The sequence below is a fragment of the Myodes glareolus genome, chromosome 17 (genome assembly GCF_982192425.1).
Source record: "Myodes glareolus chromosome 17, mMyoGla1.1, whole genome shotgun sequence".
Lineage (NCBI taxonomy): Eukaryota > Metazoa > Chordata > Mammalia > Rodentia > Cricetidae > Myodes > Myodes glareolus.
The window spans coordinates 43667724-43686560 of record NC_142042.1 but is presented as its reverse complement, the minus strand read 5'-3'; the positions used below and the strand labels follow the sequence as shown (position 1 = coordinate 43686560).

General features: G+C 37.3%; 1 pseudogene; it reads right to left on the bottom strand.

Moving 5' to 3' along the window:
• Positions 1 to 1922: 1922 nt before the first annotated feature.
• LOC146891237 (alpha-amylase 1-like) lies at positions 1923 to 18491 on the bottom strand (annotated as a pseudogene).
• Between the last annotated feature and the right edge of the window lie 346 nt (positions 18492 to 18837).

Sequence of the window (18837 nt, the reverse complement as noted above, 5' to 3'; positions counted from 1 at the left end):
CCACATGGCAGCTCACAACTGTCTGAAAATCCAGTTCCAGGAAAACTGACAGCTTCACACCAATGCACATAAAATAAAGACAAATAAATCATAAAAAATTAAAATTTTCATCACTATTATCATAGACATAGAAAAAATAACCTTAAAGTTCTTATGGAAGCAAAAGAGATCACAGATACCCAAAAGAGTTCTAAGGAGTAAGAAATAATAATGCTGGAAGGATGGCACAACTGATTTGAAGATGTAATGCACAACCATAGTGATGAAACCATCATGACACAAGCTCAGAAACAACCACATAAATAAATGGAGTAAAATAGGAAGTCCACATAAAAGCCAACAAAAGCGAATAGTGGTTATTGGAGTTGTTCTTGGTTTCCCACTAGAACTAAACAGTAAGCCCTTATTACTTAGGATAGTTTGGAGACAGGGCCAATGGGACTGGATATTTCCTTCTAGGTTGATAGTTTTCTTAGTGTAGAAAGATTCTATGCAGACTTTAAGGGTTATAATACATCAAAGGACATATCTATCTATAAATTCTGTCAGTTAGAAAACCAACAGGACAGGCAAGATGTACCCACTAGTATAGTGATAGCACAATTGATATAGAGATAATCAAATCCATAATGACTGGATTGCATACTCATTTCACAAGAGGAAATCTTACATGGTATTCTAAACCTAACCAAAAGCTTATACTTCAGTATGTCAATGAACTTTGGAAAAAAACTACTATGGCTGTTTAGCTAAGCAGACATCATGGTGTCTATTTATTTTCTACATGGTTATTTTCATACCCAATGATTTGCATTGTTCTCACCCTTGATAGGTGAAGTTTCCTTTTCTGTGGGTGACAGACAAAGAAGAAACTCATACTGGTCAAAGTGACAACATTAAGAGACTGCTGAGCATTCTTCCTAGAAGGGGACATCTCAAAACCACATTCAAAATTCAGGGAATATCATTGAAGAGGTTGTGGAAAGAAAGCAAAAGAACAGGATTGAAGGGAGTGTTGTGAGATGATATCACTGGTACACGAAAGGACTATTCCTTTCATAAACACAGCGAGTATCGACTAACTACACAAGTTCTGCTTGATACTTGTCACACAAAGATTCCACTATGGATTGGACCCATCCCTTCCTGGGAACTATAAGCAATTAACAGCTTTTAACACAGGGTAGATTATATTTCTCAGTGTTTTATACACTGGCCAGTTAGTTTTGTTAAAGTAATAATGTTCAAGTAATAACTTTCTACCCATTTCATGAAGGCATCCTTACCTAAGAGCAGTCAGTCAAAAAAAAAAAAAAAGATATAAAAAAAATGGGGAAGAGAATGTTTGTTGTGAAGAAGGAAGGACTTGGTGAAAAATTGGAGTGAAAATAGAAGACAAGGAAGAGAAGATAAAAGTAATTATACACACACACACACACACACACACACATATATGAAATTAGGAAAATATATTTAGTAAAGAAGCAAAATTAGGATACTATGAAACAAATGGTACTTGAGATAAAACAATGTATTTGCCAACATATCTTCAGAGATATGAGATTGCCATTGACAAATAATTTAAAGAGAATCTTTTTAAACATATTAAAATCCACGTATGTAATTTTCTCAAAATTACGTTCATTTCAATAAGCATTTTTTACCAATTCAAGTTCCTTAGTGTTACAGATTTTATATGTGTAAATGAAGTATAAAAGTTAAACTGTGTAAAAGAAAAGAAATACAAATAATCGATGCTCTCAGTATAAGTTTATTTTAAATTTTATAGTTTTTATTCAACATGGATTGCAATAAATGGGTCTTCAGCAGAGTTACTAATAGAAAATTGTGCAGTGCCATTACCAGAAACATAGACTTTAATTCCAGTGCAATTGCCATCAATTTTAACCCCAGAAATGACATCACAGTACGTGCCAGCAGGGAGACCAGTTTGTAAAGTTGTTGACAAAGACCTGAAAAGGAAAAAAGAGTCAAATTCAAGTAGACACATTCAAGAAAGCAGACTATCTTCAAATTGAGTAACGTTCTAAACTATGTGGTGTGTAAATATAAGTTTTAATTTGCTAGCCTTAAAGTTAGATAGATTCAGATAAATAAGTGATAGGTAGATAGATAGATGATAGATAGATAAATAGATAGATAGATAGATAGATAGATGATAGATAGATAAATAGTCAGATAGATAGATGATAGATAGATAGGTAGATAGATAGATAGATATAGAACTAGATATAGATTATGATATATAGATAGATATGTAAAAAGAGTGCTTGTTAATGTAAAAATTTGGTTCCCATGTGGTGGCATAGTTTGGGGAAGTTAGCTAATGTGGATGTTGGAATTGTGTCATTGAAGGCAGGCCTTGACAGGGAAAGACTCCTACCTTCTCTAGTTAGCGCTTTCTGTATTGTACTGTGGTTCAAAGTGTGAGTCATCAGCTTCCTGCTCCTGCCCTCATACCTTGCTTTTCCCTTCTAACCCCCTGGATTTGCAAACCCAAATAAAATCTTTCTTCTGTAAGTTGACTTGCTCATGATGTTTAATCACAGCATCAGAAAAGAAGCTAATACAATCATCCAAATGAGCAATGAAACTTGCCACTGATACCGTCAACTACTTGTACAAAGATTCTCTAAGTATAGTTGTATACAAATAGGAAAATGTTCAAGGAGAAGAAAAAACATTCACGCATCAAAAACAGAAGGGCAATAAACTAGAACTGTAGAACAAAACTCAACTGCCTCCAGAGAAAAACTATCAGCCAGAGCAAGTATAAAAATGCATTTAAGCTATTCATCACACAGATGCAGAGAATTTAAGATTATATAACAAGAACATAAAAGAAATAGTTGTGATACAGAGGTAGGAGATGGGGGAACTTACTTGAACCTATACGTTAACTGAATTTTAGATTTACTGAATGTTTATATGCTTTGTACAGATATCACATGTGTATATGAATGAAAATATATGAAAATGACTATGTAAGAGTACACCAAAAACAACAAAACAAAATTCTGCTTAAAACAAAATCTATATATCCCCTTTTTCGGGGCTTAAATTCCTCCATTTCAGCCGGGTTGGGAATCGCAGACCGGGGCAGGCAGTGAGTGCAAAGGGACGGGAGTCCCTTTGTTCTGATAGCCGGCCTGCAGCAAGCTAAGACTGCAGGCAGGGGCACCTCTGACCAGCGCGGGACTCTGATCCTGTGGAGGGCCGGCCTGCAGCAAGCTAAGACCGCAGGCAGGGAGTCTTCTACCAGCGAGGGGCTCTGATCCTGTGGAGGGGTAAGTGTGTTGACCGCCATACTAGTCCGCTTAGGTACACACAATATTCCCGCCATCCTTATCTCCCTGGCTACTCCAAAGGGGCAGCTTCCCCCAGCTAATCCCTCTCTCCTGCAACGCCATCCCAGCTTTCGGCCTCGAAACCCTCCCCTCCTCTCTCCATTTTTCGGGGCTTAAATTCCTCCATCTCAGCCTGGGTGGGCACCGCGGGTCGGGACAGGTGGTGAGTGCAAAGGGAAGGAAGTCCCTTTGTTCTAATAGCCTGCCTGCAGCAAGCTAAGGCTGCAGGCAAAGTGATTCCTGGATAGCAAGGGGCACTAATCCAGTAGAAGAAGACCCAGCGGAGGGAAGAGCCATTGGAGAGCATCTGAAGGAAGAGATGGGCAGGCACCAAGGCAAGAATTCCTCCAACAATCTGAAAAACAACATGAAAACACCAGATCCCAGGGATCTTACGACAGAAGGACTTGAACGCCCTATTCCGGAAGAAGTGGAAAACAGTGTCATTATGAAAGCAATAGAGTCTCTTAAACAGGTTATGAATTACTCTCTTAAAGAAATAGAAGAGAAATTTACCAAAAATATGGAAGAAATGAGTAAAGAAATGGAAGACAAATATAACAAAAAGTTTGAAGAAATGAGTAAATTCGTAAATGATAACCTGGGAAACCAAGAAAAAGCAATCAAACAGGTAATGGAATCAGTGCAAGAATTGAAAACTGAAATGGAGGCAGTGAAGAAAACACAAACCGAGGGCCGGCTGGACATGGAAAATCTAGGTAAACGAACGAAGACTACAGAATCAAGCTTAACCAATAGACTACAAGAGATAGAAGAACGAATCTCAGATTATGAAGACACCATAGAGAAAATAAACGCCCTGACCAAAGAAAACAGCAAATCCAACAAATTCTCATCACAAAACATTCAGGAAATATGGGACATAATAAAAAAACCAAATCTAAGAATAATAGGAGTAGAAGAAGGAGAAGAATTGCAGATCAAAGGTCCAGAAGATATATTCAACAAAATTATAGAAGAAAACTTTCCCTTCCTAAAGAGAGATATTCCTATGAAGGTGCAAGAAGCATACAGAACACCGAATAGACTGGATCAGAAAAAAACATCCCCTCGCCATATAATAATCAAAACACAAAGCAGTCAGACTAAAGAAAGGATATTAAGAGCTGCAAAGGAAAAAGGTCAAGTAACCTATAAAGGTAAACCTATCAGACTTACACCAGACTTCTCTGTAGAAACCATGAAAGCCAGAAGGTCCTGGATAGAGGTACTGCAGAAATTAAGAGACCATGGATGCAAGCCCAGACTACTTTACCCAGCCAAGCTTTCATTCACTATCAACGGAAAAAACAAAATATTCCAGGATAAAAACAAATTTAAACAATACGTAACTACTAATCCAGCCTTACAGAGAATATTAGAAGGAAAATTACATCCCAAGGAATCCAACATTGCCAACACTGACTACAATAACTCAGACATCTAGCGACCCTTCACTAGCACAACTCAAAGAAGGAAAACACATACACTCTACTACCCCCCCCCAAAAAATGACTCGAGTCAACAACCACTGGTCATTAATATCTCTTAATATCAATGGACTCAATTCACCTATAAAGAGGCACAGACTTAGAGATTGGATACGAAAACAGGATCCAACATTCTGCTGTTTACAAGAAACACACCTCAACCACAAAGACAGACACCTACTCAGAGTAAAGGGTTGGGAAAAGGTTTTCCAAGCAAATGGACCTAAGAAACAAGCGGGTGTGGCCATTCTAATATCTAACAAAATCGACTTCAAACTAAAATCAATCAGAAGAGATGGAGATGGACATTTCATACTCATAACAGGAACAACTCATCAGGAAGAAGTCTCAATCCTGAATATCTATGCCCCTAATATAAAGGCACCCACTTATGTAAAAGAAACTCTTCTAGAACTCAAGGCAGTCATCAAACCACACACGCTAATAGTAGGAGACTTCAACACTCCTCTCTCACCAATGGACAGGTCAATCAGACAGAAACCTAACAGAGAATTAAGAGATTTATTGGAGGTATTGAATCAAATGGACTTAACAGACATCTATAGAACACTCCACCCAAATAGGAAAGAATATACCTTCTTCTCTGCAGTTCATGGAACCTTCTTGAAGATTGACCACATACTCGGTAACAAAGCAAACTTCCACAGATACAAAAAAATATTAGTAACCACCTGTGTCTTGTCAGATCACCATGGATTAAAATTAGAATTCAACAACAATGCTACCCACAGGAAGTCAACAAACTCATGGAAGTTGAACAGTCAACTACTAAATCACCCCTGGGTCAAGGACGAATTTAAGAAAGAAATTAAAGTCTTCCTTGAATTTAATGAAAACAAAGACACAACATACTCAAACCTATGGGACACTATGAAAGCAGTACTAAGAGGAAAGTTCATAGCAATAGGTGCCCAAATAAAGAAAACGGAGAAAGCACACATTGGAGACTTAACAGCACACTTGAAAGCTCTAGAAAAAAAAAAGCTGATTCACCCAGGAGGAGTAGAAGACTGGAAATAATCAAACTGAGGGCTGAAATCAACAAAATAGAAATAGAGAAAACAATCCAAAGAATCAATGAATCAAAAAGCTGGTTCTTGGAGAAAATCAACAAGATTGACAAACCCCTATCCAAACTAATCAAACGGCAGAGAGAGCACATGCAAATTAATAGGATCAGAAATGAAAAGGGGGATATAATCACAGACACAGAGGAAATTCAGAGAATCATTAGATCTTACTACGAAAGTTTATATGCCACAAAGTTGGAAAATGTAAAAGAAATGGACATTTTTTTAGATAAGTACCATATACCAAAGTTGAACCAAGAACAGGTGAACAATCTAAATAGACCTGTTAGTCGAGAAGAATTAGAAGCTGTTATCAAAAATCTCCCTGCCAAAAAAAGCCCAGGACCAGATGGTTTCAATGCAGAATTCTACCAGAACTTCCAGGAAGAGCTAATACCTATACTCCTTAACATATTCCACAATATAGAAACAGAAGAGTCATTGCCTAACTCCTTTTATGAAGCTGCAGTTACCCTAATACCAAAACCACACAAAGACACAACCAAGTAAGAGAATTACAAGCCAATCTCACTCATGAACATCGACGCGAAAATTCTCAATAAAATACTGGCAAACCGAATCCAAGAGCACATTAGAAAAATTATCCATTATAATCAAGTAGGCTTCATTCCAGAGATGCAGGGCTGGTTCAACATTCGCAAATCTATCAATGTAATCCATCATATAAATAAACTGAAAGAAAAAAACCATATGATCATCTCACAAGATGCTGAAAAAGCATTTGATAAAATTCAACACCCATTTATGATAAAGGTGTTGGAGAGACTGGGGATACAAGGATCATACCTAAATATAATAAAAGCAATATACAGCAAGCCGACAGCTAACATCAAACTGAATGGAGAGAAACTCAAAGCCTTTAAACTAAAATCAGGAACGTGACAAGGCTGTCCACTCTCTCCATACCTCTTCAATATAATGCTTGAAGTTCTAGCAATAGCAATAAGACATCATAAGGAGATCAAGGGGATTCGTATTGGAAAGGATGAAGTCAAACTTTCGTTATTTGCTGACGAATATGATAGTTTACATAAGTGACCCCAAAAACTCTACCAAAGAACTCCTACAGCTGATAAACACCTTTAGTAACGTGGCAGGATACAAGATCAACTCCAAAAAATCAGTGGCCCTCCTATACACAAAGGATAAAGAAGCAGAGAGGGAAATCAGAGAAACATAACCTTTCATGATAGCCACAAATAGCATAAAATATCTTGGGGTTACTCTAATCAAGGAAGTGAAAGACCTATTTGACAGAAACATTAAGTCTTTGAAGAAAGAAATTGAGGAGGATACCAGAAAATGGAAAGACCTCCCCTGCTCTTGGATTGGGAGGATCAACATAGTAAAAATGGCAATTCTACCAAAAGCAATCTATAGATTCAATGCAATCCCCATCAAAATCCCATCAAACTTCTTCACAGACCTTGAGAGAACAAAAATCAAGTTTATATGGCAAAACAAAAAACCCAGGATAGCTAAAACAATCTTATACAATGAAAGAACTTCTGGAGGCATTACCATCCCTGACTTCAAACTCTATTATAGAGCTACAGTATTGAAAACAGCTTGGCATTGCCATAAGAACAGAGAAGTCGACCTATGGAATCGAATAGAAGACCCAGATATTAACCCACAAACTTATGAACACCTAATTTTCGACAAGGGAGCTAAAGGTATACAATGGAAGAAGGAAAGCATCTTTAACAAATGGTGCTGGCATAACTGGATGTCAACGTGTAGAAGGATGAAAGTAGATCCATACCTATCACCATGCACAAAACTCAGGTCCAAATGGATTAAAGACATCAACATTAAACCGTCCACTTTGAACCTGATAGAAGAGAAAGTGGGTAGTAGTCTACAAGATATAGTCACAGGAGGCCTCTTCCTAAGTAGGACCCCAGCAGCACAGACAATAAGAGAAACAATGAATAAATGGGATCTACTGAAACTGAGCAGCTTCTGTAAAGCAAAGGACACTTTCAGTAGGACAAAAAGGCTGCCTTCTGACGGGGAGAAGATCTTCACCAACCCCTCATCAGACAAAGGTCTGATCTCCAAAATATACAAAGAACTCAAGAAACTAGGCACTAAAACTCTAATTAACCCAATTAAAAAATGGGGTACTGAACTTAACAGAGAATTCACAACAGATGAACTTCGAATGGCCAGAAGACACTTAAGGTCATGCTCAACCTCCTTAGCGATCAGGGAAATGCAAATCAAAACAACTTTGAGATACCATCTTACACCTGTCAGAATAGCTAAAGTCAAAAACACCAATGATAGCCTATGCTGGAGAGGATGTGGGGTGAGGGGAACACTCATCCATTGTTGGTGGGAATGCAAACTTGTGCAGCCACTGTGGAAATCAGTGTGGTGGTTTCTCAGGAAACTGGGAGTCAACCTCCCTCAGGACCCAGCAATTCCTCTCTTGGGAATATACCCTAAAGATTCCCTAACATACTAGAAAAGCATTTGTTCTACTATGTTCATAGCTGCACTATTTGTAATAGCCAGAACCTGGAAACAGCCTAGGTGCCCCTCAATAGAAGAATGGTTAAAAAAGGTGTGGAACATATACACATTAGAGTTTTACTCAGCGGTAATAAACAATGCCATCTTGAATTTTGCATGCAAATGGATGGACATAGAAAACGCTTTACTGAGTGAGGTAAGCCAGACCCAAAAAGAGGAACACGGTATGTATTCACTCATTAGTGGATTCTAACCATAATTAAAGGTCTTTGAGCCTATTATTCGTGATCCTAGAGAAGCTAAATAAGAAGATGAACCTGATGAAGATTATTTACCTATCCACCAGGAGGTAGGAAATAGACAAGAGTCCCAGGTAACCTTGGGTGCATGGGGGGGGGGTGGGAGGGTTGATGGAAGGGGAGAGGGTTAGAGATAAGGGAGTAGGGGAGGAATGGGGAAAGCTCGTAGGCCTGGGATGGGGGGGGAGGGAGGAAGGATGAACATGGGATCAGGGAAGAATATATTTCAACTAAGGGAGTCATTTTAGGGTTTACAGGAGACTTGATTATATATGGGATCCCAGGTCCAAGGAGAGATCCCCCAGATTGTTCTCTGGACAGAGGACAGGGTGCCTGAATCGGCCGTGGCCCATAACCATACTGATGTATATTTTGCTTATCATCATAGATCCTTCATCTAGCGAAGGACGGCGATACAGTCGGAGACCCACATTGGAGCACCGGACTGAGCCCCCTGATGTCCAAATGAGGAACAGAAGGAGGAAGAATATGAAAAACGAAATCAGTACTGCGAGGGATGCTATCACCTACTGATACAAGGGAACGGATCTAATGAGAGTTTACCAAGGCCAGTTGGACTGGGACTGAATGAGGAAGTGATCTAACCAGATTCTCGGAATTTGACCGGATTCTCTGAATGTGGCTGGCCTGAAGTCTTTCTGAAAAGCCATTGACTATGATACTGGGACCTGTTTCCTCTGCATATACTGGATTTTGGTGATCCAGTCTGTTTGGATACTCACCTTCCTGGACCTGGAGGGAGGGGGGAAGAACTTGAACTTCCCACAGGGCAGGAAACCCTGACTGCCCTAAGGGACGAAGAGGGAGGAGGAGAGGGAGTGGGGGGAGTGGGAGAGTGTTGGGAAGAGGGGCAGAAATGGAAACTTTTATAATTTAAGAAAATTTACTTTAAAAAAAAAAAGAAAGAAAAATTATCCATTATGATCAAGTAGGCTTCATGCCAGAGATGCAGGGCTGGTTCAACATATGCAAATCTATCAATGTAATCCATCATATAAATAAACTGAAAGAAAAAAACCATATCATCATTTCATTGGATGCTGAAAAAGCATTTGACAAAATTCAACACCCATTTATGATAAAGGTGTTGGAGAGACTGGGGATACAAGGATCATACCTAAATATAATAAAAGCAATATACAGCAAGCCGACAGCTAACATCAAATTGAATGGAGAGAAACTCAAAGCCTTTCCTCTAAAATCAGGAACACGACAAGGCTGTCCACTCTCTCCATACCTCTTCAATATAGTGCTTGAAGTTCGAGCAATAGCAATAAGACAACATATGGAGATCAAGAGGATTTGAATTGGAAAGGATGAAGTTAAACTTTCGTTATTTGCTGACGATATGATAGTGTACATAAGTGACCCCAAAAACTCTACCAAAGAACTCCTACAGCTGATAAACACCTTTAGTAACGTGGCAGGATACAAGATCAACTCCAAAAAATCAGTGGCTCTCCTATACACAAAGGATAAAGAAGCTGAGAGGGAAATCAGAGAAACATCACCTTTCACGATAGCCACAAATAGCATAAAATATCTTGGGGTTACTCTAACCAAGGAAGTGAAAGACCTATTTGACAAGAACTTTAAGTCTTTGAAGAAAGAAATTGAGGAGGATACCAGAAAATGGAAAGATCTCCCTTGTTCTTGGATTGGGAGGATCAACATAGTAAAAATGGCAATTCTACCAAAAGCAATCTATAGATTCAATGCAATCCCCATCAAAATCCCATCAAACTTCTTCACAGACATGAGAAAACAATAATCAAGTTTATATGGAAAAACAAAACACCCAGGATAGCCAAAACAATCTTATACAATAAAGGAACTTCAGGAGGCATTACCATCCCTGACTTCAAACTCTATTACAGAGCTACAGTATTGAAAACAGCTTGGTATTGGCATAAGAACAGAGAAATCGACCTTTGGAATCGAATAGAAGACCTGGATATTAACCCACAAACCTATGAGCACCTAATTTTTGACAAAGCAGCTAAAGGTATACAATGGAAGAAGGAAAGCATCTTTAACAAATGGTGCTGGCATAACTGGATGTCAACGTGTAGAAGGATGAAAGTAGATCCATACCTATCACCATGCACAAAACTCAGGTCCAAATGGATTAAATACATTAACATTAATCCGTCCACTTTGAACCTGATAGAAGAGAAAGTGGGAAGTAGTCTACAAGATATAGGCACAGGAGGCCTCTTCCTAAGTAGGACCCCAGCAGCACAGATAATAAGAGAAACAATGAATAAATGGGATCTACTGAAACTGAGAAGCTTCTGTAAAGCAAAGGACACTGTCAGTAAGACCAAAAGGCTACCTTCTGACTGGGAGAAGATCTTCACCAACCCCTCATCAGACAAAGGTCTGATCTCCAAAATATACAAAGAACTCAAGAAACTAGGCACTAAAACTCTAATTAACCCAATTAAAAAATGGGGTACTGAACTTAACAGAGAATTCACAACAGATGAACTTCGAATGGCCAGAAGACACTTAAGGTCATGCTCAACCTCCTTAGCGATCAGGGAAATGCAAATCAAAACAACTTTGAGATACCATATTACACCTGTCAGAATAGCTAAAGTCAAAAACACCAACGATAGCCTATGCTGGAGAGGATGTGGGGTGAGGGGAACAATCATCCATTGTTGGTGGGAATGCAAACTTGTGCAGCCACTGTGGAAATCAGTGTGGCGGTTTCTCAGGAAACTGGGAGTCAACCTCCCTCAGGACCCAGCAATTCCACTCTTGGGAATATACCCTAGAGATTCCCTAGCATACTACAAAAGCATTTGTTCAACTATGTTCATAGCACCACTATTTGTAATAGCCAGAACCTGGAAACAGCCTAGGTGCCCCTCAATAGAAGAATGGTTAAGAAAGGTGTGGAACATATACACATTAGAGTTTTACTCAGCGGTAATAAATAATGCCATCTTGAATTTTGCATGCAAATGGATGGACATAGAAAACGCTTTACTGAGTGAGGTAAGCCAGACCCAAAAAGAGGAACACGGTATGTATTCACTCATAAGTGGATTCTAACCATAATTTAAAGGTCTTTGAGCCTATTATTCGTGATCCTAGAGAAGCTAAATAAGAAGACGAACCTGATGAAGATTATTTAGCTATCCGCCAGGAGGTAGGAAATAGTCAAGAGTCCCAGGTAACCTTGGGTGCATGGGGGGGGGGTGGGAGGGTTGATGGAAGGGGAGAGGGTTGGAGAGAAGGGAGTAGGGGAGGAATGGAGAAAGCTCGGTTGACCGGGATGGGGGGAAGGGAGGAAGGGTGAATATGGGATCAGGGAAGAATATATTTCAACTAAGGGAGTCATTTTAGGGTTTATAGGAAACTTGATTATATATGGGATCCCAGGTCCAAGGAGAGATCCCCAGATTGTTCTCTGGACAGAGGAGAGGGTGCCTGAACCGGCCTTGGCCCATAACCATACTGATGAATATTTTGCTTATCACCATAGATCCTTCATCTGGCAATGGATGGCGATACAGACGGAGTCCCACATTGGAGCACTGGACTGAGCCCCCCAAGGTCCAAATGAGGAGCAGAAGGACGAAGAAAATGATGAAGGACTGTGAGGGATGCGATCACCCACTGATACAAGGGGTCGGATCTAATGAGAGTTTACCAAGGTCAGTTGGACTGCGACTGAACGAGCATGTGATCCAACCAGATTCTCTGAATGTGGCCGGATTCTCTGAATGTGGCTGGCCCGGAGTCTTTCTGAGAAGCCATTGACAATGAAACTGGGACTAATTTCCTCTGCATATACTGGATTTTTGGGATCCAGTCTGTTTGGATACTCACCTTCCTGGACCTGGAGGGAGGGGGGATGAACTTGAACTTCCCACAGGGCTGGAAACCCTGACTGCCCTTAGGGACAAAGAGGGAGGAGGCGGGGGGGGGGGGGGAGTGGGAGGGTGTTGGGAAGAGGGGTGTAAATGGAAACTTTTATAATTTAATAAAATTACTTTCAAAAAAACCAAAATCTATAAAAATGAAGAAACAAATTAAGAGAAGGCATCTTTTTTTTCCCTACAGTTTTCAGGTTACTGTGCTTTCTTTAATCCATGAGAAGACCATTTGTATAAGAGGTATTAAAGGACAGAATTCAGTACCAATGACTTTAGAAAACTCATTAGAAATACATAAGTCCTATATCCCTGAATTTCATAATCTGTAAAATAGAAATATTGTTTGCTTACTGTAAAATATCAATATCTATAGTAATTCTTTAGCAAGTACAATTAATTTCCAAATTAATATTAGTTTAGGTTCGATACCATCTTTAAATAAAAGTACTAATAAATATATCTAATACTCTGTAATAAATTTTCCAAAATTTTAGTATGCATTTCATGATTGTCTACACATTTACACATCTTACTAAAACAACTGAACAAGCATTCTCTCCCTTGTTAATAGAGGAGGGGTTTCTTCCCTAAACCCACAGCAAGCCAATTTGGTGGTCCTAAAATCTGCGATCTCCACCTACTGGGCAATTGTGTTAAAGGTGAGAATACAAAGCGCTCAGCATTGCAAGATGACAAGGAACTGAACACTTGTCCCTGCTGCAAGAGTTTTTCCCTCTAAGTCATCTCCCCAGACCCTTACTGCTTTTTGAAATTCTTCAGATTAATGTAATGTATAATATTTTGTAATGCTTAGTATTCTTGAATAAGTCTTCAAATTTGTGAGCTTATTTTAACATACAATCTTAGGCATATTGTTTAGATAACTTCATTTAAACTGAATGATTTCTTTACATTCCATAGAAAAATGTAAAAGGATTTAGTAAATACTTTTCTTGGTCAAGTTTTGAACTGCAGGGCAGGCCTGCAGCTAAGAAGGTGTTGAAGCATGCCTGAAACCTAGATATTCTAATCCTGAGAGGTAATATTTGGCCACTTCTCCTTTTGACTCCACACACCCATTTCCAGCTTTGCTTGGGTGCCAACCGACATCAGCAGATAGACATCCCTGAGTGTATCATGCCCTGTCCATATAGCAACTGCATGCATCTACAAGGCCATGAGGATTGGTTGCCATTTATCTGACCACTAAAACATTCTTTCTTTTCTACATGACCTTATTAGCTTTCTTCCCCTAGCCCCAACGCCATACCAACACATGAATCCAACTGGCCATTCTTCCTGGATTATTACTATCTGCTGTTTAGTCCTAATAAAAGAGCTGGACTTCAACTATCCTCTTTCAGCCCTGACTGGTGAAATGCCCGAGATGAGGCAGGACTCCTGTACAGCATTAAGCAAACTTGTTTCCCTTCTTTACAGATGTTACTATGCACAATTTCCATATCAAATTGACAAGGTATGATTAGATGCCTGTGTTTTGCTTTGTGCACCTTGTTATGCAGTTACAAAGATTTTTATAATGACAAAGCAGTGAATATCTGTAATATGCTTATATTGCTAACATTACAGTAAATAAATATTTGATGACATGTATTTTATGGAAAAACTTTTATATTAAATTAAAACAGGACTGTTTCCCTTTTCTTGAAAAAAAATGTATTCAAACTTACCTCTCCATTCTCAAAATATCTTGGCCTGTAATAACTTGACATTACTCGTGTGAATCCATAAGGATGAGCCAACATAAATCCAATGGCCATTTGATAGAGTCTAAAAATTGCAAATTAAAATTATGATAAAAGAATAGAAAACTTGCAATCACTAAAGGGCAAGTAACAAATCTTCAAAGAATGGTTTTTTTTACCTAGCATCCCAGAAGGTCAGGATGGTTGATCCTCCGACTCCATGTCCTTGCTGATTATCATGGTTGTCCACAAAGACAAGGGCTCTAACAAAAGGTATGAGACCCCAACCTTCATCCCAGTTCCTATTTTTAAAAAATATGCATATATTATTATTTTTCACTACCTTTAGTTTATGCCATATTCATATCTCTTTCTGTAATCTATTTTATTTTAACCACTGACTCTATAACTAAAAGATTATTCCACAGGAAAAAATTTCTTTTGGTTATATGCAATTGCCTAACATATCCCATGATTCTATATATAATAAGTTTATTTGTATTTCTTTCACATTGCTTGTAGACGAATGTAATGTAGATAAACTCAAGAAGGGTAAATATCCATGTCACATTATGCAAAATGTAAAACAAATGAAATAAGATTGAATATTATACTCTACTTTGTAAACAGTTTAACATTTATTTATTGCAATATAAATATATAAGTATAACATTATGTCCACATTATTGCTTTATTTATGAGTAAAATGGTTTTTAAAGTATATTTTGACTTTAGCTGATTATAATTACCAAATTCTAGTTGTCTTGTATCTCAGACTGAAAAAAAAAACAGGCATGTTTTGTGTTTCTAGAATGCCTTCTTGTTATTGACAATTAAAATGAAAGTAATTAATTCCAGATGATTAATGTGATTTAGAGAGCAGTGAAACTTCTGGATAGTTAAATTCTTGACAAATATTTAATAAATTAAAATGTTATAATATGATCATGTATTGGGGTGAAAACACATATGTGACAGACAAAATAACAAAGCATGATGTGTTTACCTTAAATAGGCCATCTTCTCTCCATTCCACTTGCAGATAACTGTGCCCAGTGATATTCCATACTTGAATTCTGTCACAAGGACAGTTCCAAAGTACTCACTGTTTTTAAATACATCACCACCCAGATCAACTACCTAGTAGAGATATACAGAAAACTGTCATTTGAATAAAGAAATATTAAAATGTTCAATCTCAAAATAATATCTTTTAAATTCTCTGTGTTGTTGATGGTCAAATTTCTTTTTCCTATTACTTTATAAATTATACATACCAGTATTGAAAGAAAGTTGCTGACAATGTCATTTTTGTCTTAAATAAAGAATATTTAAATAATATATAATTTAAAATTCAGAAATTCATATCTTCAAAGTACTTACTGAAAGATAAGTTCAGCAATTACAATTTATTGAGTTTTCCAAAGAAATCAAGTACAAAACAGTACTAACCTCTTCACATGACAAATGTGCACAGAAACATTAATCAGTTCACCCAAATTTTACACATTGTAATACCTCAGACAAGAGTCAAATTTAGAAAGACAGCCTGGGGTCAATGTTTAAGATTTTCTGCCTGACATAATCATCTCTGTGAATACACCAATAGATCCAGTAGTATCACAGACTACATAATCATCTCTGTGAATCCACTAATAGGTCCAGTAGTATCACAGACTACACAAATTCTCTACACTCCTTTAAAGTCTTATTCTGGAAAAGAATTAAGTCTATTATGTCTAAATAAAATGGAGTTAAAGAAATTGTACATTTCCTAAAGTACTCAGACATTAACCTGTTGAAATTATGTTTAATAAAATCTTCCATCCATCTTCAGGCTAGCAAAGCTGATGTCATTTATATATAAATACGTGTATTACTTTACCTCTTGAATAGTGGAAGGTCTGCTTCCTTGAGAGAACCATTTTGTATTTAAGTTATGCAGTTTGTCCAAAATTGCCTGTATGTCTCCAGGCCACATGTGCTTAGCAGCATCAATTCTGAACCCTGCTACACCAATGTCAATGAGATGGTTCATATAGTCAGCCACCTTGGTACGAACATAATCTTTCCCAGTTGCAAGAACCAGGAGGTAAGTCATAAGACAATCTCTGAGCTATTGAAACAAACAAATAAATAAGTCAAAGAGTAGGTGATTGATTAAAATGTCACCTGTCAATTCAGACTCCCTTTTACTAGTCACATATTCACCAATTGGTCTATTAGAAAGCTTCATAAAGTCTATTCAGGGGACAGTGGGAACACTCACATTCTACTGTGAATACACCCTAAGAATATTTTCCAGTATGAAGATTGAACTATGAGGTAATGTCATAGGTAATATTAGAGTTGATTGTTTTTCTTTCTCTTCTCCATTCTTTTTTATTTCGTTCTCTTAATGTGGTACAAGAAACAAACATTAAGACATCAAATAACTAGAAATGTTATTGAAGATTTATTTCCTTTTCTAACGCCTAGTAAAATGTTATTTAAGGAATCTAAACTAAGCCTTCAAATAGTATTCCATAAGTTCTTTGTACATACTAAGGACAGATTTTTTTTCTTTCTTCTGATCATGTTCCTCACCTGAGCAGGATCATTGTAGTTTTCAATGGCTTCACTTCCTCTTCTACAATTGCCATCATTAAAATCCAAACCAGAGATTGGAACTCCAGAGAATTCCCTGGTTTGTGGGTTGAAATAACTTACACAGGTACTGCTTGTTCCTGCTTGAACCCCTTCTTTAGTTATGTGATTAATGACAGCATCCACATAAATATGGACCTGAACAAAAAAGTGTGTTATTCAAATTAAAGTAGAGAGATAAAACATATATGATTAGACTGCACAGAAAACACAAATATATAGATAGAGGGATGGATAGAGGGATAGATAGATAGATAGATAGATAGATAGATAGATAGATAGATAGATAGATAGATAGATAGATAGAGGGATAGATAGATAGATAGATAGATAGATAGATGGATACATAGATAGAAGATATATAGATATGCTATTTTATAGTTTAAATTTAGACAAGCCAAAAGTTAAGTGTGAAAGAAAAGCATTGTGAAATGACAATCACGAACAGTCCTAATATTAGCTTGAGGATTCATAGAGCTGATAAGTGGGAAACCAGAAAGTGTTATCACTAAAACCAAATGAAAAGCATTATTTTAAAAAAAAACTATATAATTCGGACAGTAGAATAGAAAGGGCCTCATAGTGTCACAAAACAAGATACAAAGTTACCATCCTCCTAAACTTCTCTTTAAATGGTTCATATGAAAGTATTTTTCAAAATTGACCATAAAGCCAAAGGTAATTTTGAGTTGTTGCTAAAATGTAAAGAAAAACTAAAGTCTGAAGGTTTATTTTCAAGAAGAATAGAAATCATAAGACAGATAATGATTTTTCAGATAATAACTTCAGAGGAAATAAGACTTCACTTACACCAACATTGTTACACCTAATCACCATGTCCCTGAATTCATCTTCATTTCCAGATCTTGAACATATTTTGTAGCTAATTGGTTGGTACCTTTCCCATCAGGTCTTGATGGATTGTTAATTACAAGATTCTCATTCGTAGGAGAGGCCTACAAATAAAACAATTAAGATTATCAGAATCATTATGGCTTACTTACATAAGCAAATCCTTCAAAACAAACTATGTATGATCCTGCAATTCTTAGGCTGTGTACTTGTGGATCTGCTGTGTTAGAACCACTAAAATCATCCACAGCACAATGGAGAGAGCCTCCTGGTGTCCTAAAACAAGATACAAGTTGCCATCTCCCTAAACTTTTTCTTCCTCAAGAAAGCTATGTGTGAAGTAATACAATGTTTAAAAATAATCAAAAATATAATGGAAAACAATTTTATAAAAGCACAGTGAACTCTGCATTTAAATTGTGAACAAATATTACCTGCACCCCTCCAAATCCGTTAGGAGCTAAGTATCTCTCTCATTCCTTGGCAATATCAACTCAGCGCCACTCGAACAGGTGGACAATAGTGGTTTGTCCATTTTCAGTGTGTGGCTCATATTGAGCCCAACATAACCCGATGAAGGAAAGCAGAAGGAAGAACTTCATTTTGCAATGATGTTGTTAGTGTTTTCCTAACAACCACTTTATTCCTGAAAAAAAAACATGCATGTGAATTTTTTTTCTTTTTTTTACTAAGACATAATACTTTACTGATTAATAAAGACATTTTGTTCCAGTAATCAATTTAATTCACAACATGTTCTAATAGCATTAATTTCTCATGGGTTGCATGATGTCAAATGCATAATAAATCCAAGTGTTGCTAAACAATGACAATAAAAGTAAATTTTGGAATAATTTAATTGAGTGATTTCCACACTGTTATAGAAAACTAATATAGTTATCATTTTTTATCAACCTTTTTTTATTGTTGTCCTGAAGATAAATCTGGGACATTTTGCTTGCTAACAAAGAA